The sequence below is a fragment of the Poecilia reticulata genome, linkage group LG18, assembly GCF_000633615.1.
Source record: "Poecilia reticulata strain Guanapo linkage group LG18, Guppy_female_1.0+MT, whole genome shotgun sequence".
In the NCBI taxonomy this organism is placed as follows: domain Eukaryota; kingdom Metazoa; phylum Chordata; class Actinopteri; order Cyprinodontiformes; family Poeciliidae; genus Poecilia; species Poecilia reticulata.
The window spans coordinates 17,132,766-17,134,851 of NC_024348.1; the positions used below are offsets into that span (position 1 = coordinate 17,132,766).

A 2,086-nucleotide genomic window follows, 5' to 3' on the forward strand; every position below is an offset into this window, starting at 1 on the left:
GAAGCTCTGATGTGACGGATTTGTTCCTGCTCTGTCAAAGCCATGGCGGTGAAGCTGATCGTTCCTCCTGAACACAACAGGCTGATGAGGCCTGTGCAGCGGAAAGGACCTCTGGGCAAGAGGAGCTCCAAAGACTTTTCCACTCCACTGATGGCCTTCATAATGAGCAGGCTGCATGTTGTGGAAACAAAAACTCAGCGTTTTGGACATGGAGATACTCCAGTCAGATGCCCTGCAAGGAGGTGAGGCCAATACTTGCAACACAAGATCTTAAAAAAAGTGGATATTTTTTTAAATGTCTGAGCGTTTCTTTTTAAGCCACACACGTTTAACCCTTGGAGGTCTTTTCATTTTGTCAACATGTTTTCTTTCCAACCTTTATATTATGTAGCTTGTAGCTCTCAACATACTATGTCAAAAATGTATGATTTTCTAACATTTTCAACCCTTTTTCTTGAGTTTAAAAAGTCTTTTCAAGTTCTTTTTTTTAATCATATACACATGAAAATTTGAATTTTCTGAGAAGATAAAAAAAATGTGCAAACATTTTTTTTTGTCAAAAAGTTGATTTCTTTTCCCCTTCTCATGCATACAAAATTGTTGGGATCGCATTACAGGAGAGAGCATCAGGAAATAGTGAAAAACAAACATTAGCTTTTGAATGAATTGAATGAATAAACACCAGCAAAGAAAAAGATGCAAACAGAAATCAAATTCTATGAAGCATGCTTTCAGAATTTGCATTTGGCGTGAATTGCGCAAAAGCCAGAGAATTTTCGATTTCGCTCAAAAAGACATGTGAAAGACTTAAGCACTGGTTACAAAACACAATTGAGGGCAAAAGATAAACAAAGAAGTTTATTGCTGGTGATACAATCTTATGTTAAAGGTTAGGTTTTTCCGTCAGAAACACAGCAATAAAAAGTAACGTTGCATGACGACTTTTATCGGCGCAGACGCAAGCAAGTCCTGCACAGATGTAGGCGAAGGTGCCCGAGTGACGTACAGTGACTCACGGCGGCTGGTCATACTTTCCCCCCACAGTAATGGAACATGCTGACGACTTTCTTTCATGTTTTTCAGGTGCCTGAATCGGTTTCTGGTAAGATGCAGTGAGGCAGACAACTGACTGGCTGTTTCCGTCGCTCAGTCCAGCCGTCTTCTGCTGCCGTTACGGATTTTGGTCCGGATCTCATTCCAGTTGGACAGAAAACATCTCACCTGAGAGCAGTTTGGGAGGCTTCACTAACCCGTCAGGAGAACGAAGCATTAAACCCTCCGAAAGCAACCGAACTCGTCTTCTTAGAGTGGAAGCAAAAGAACTTTTTTCAAAAAAAAAAAAAAAAGAAAATGATTTTCTGTAAATATGTAAACTACTTTTCTACTGTATTTATTAAATAGATGTTATTTGACAACGGTCTGAGATTGTGAGTTTTTTTTTTTTTTTTTTTTTAGAATAGTTTTACCTGGGAAAGTAAAAAAAATATGGTTCATGCCAGAATGCCTCATGGTGTATTTTAGGTTAAACGAGATTTACATAGATGATAAAATAAAGATTAGTTTCTCATTTGTTTGAAACCTCTTAGGCAGAAAGCAAGACGTCATATGTAGGCTTCAAATCATTCAGCTCAATTCAATTTGGGATCGTTTTGTGTTGGTTTCACACGGGCAGTCAGCAGAGCGTAAATACGCTCTCGAAGACGGCGAAACAAAGAACAGGAGCTGCAGACAAAAATGCATTTATGATTTAGTGTTTTCGAGAAGATCAGGCAGCTGGAGAGCAGAATCTGTCTGAACTGAAAGCTCAGCAAATGAAGCAGAAGGAAAACATTAAATAAGCAGCCAGAATGAACATAATAGATCAACTAATAACCTTCTTAGATATGAAGTGTCGGGTTTTTCGTTTCTACAAGAATTTGGTCTTCCTTTTTGATACAAACCTGCGGGTTTTTCAAAGTACACTCATTTCACACATTTAAAATATTGCTTTTCCCGCTGTTATTTAGTTTGACCAAACGACGTCTCCGTATGAATAAACATATAGATCACTTCGATCGTCTGTTTCAGCTTGACAAATAATTATGTT

The 2,086-nt window shown here is 38.4% G+C and overlaps 1 long non-coding RNA gene across 1 annotated transcript; it reads left to right on the top strand.

The window, feature by feature from the left end:
- Positions 1–1,346, top strand: LOC103480709 (uncharacterized). The gene is made up of 2 exons (XR_536148.1): positions 1–242; positions 1,084–1,346. It is a non-coding gene; the product is annotated as an uncharacterized LOC103480709 (long non-coding RNA).
- Positions 1,347–2,086: the final 740 nt, after the last annotated feature.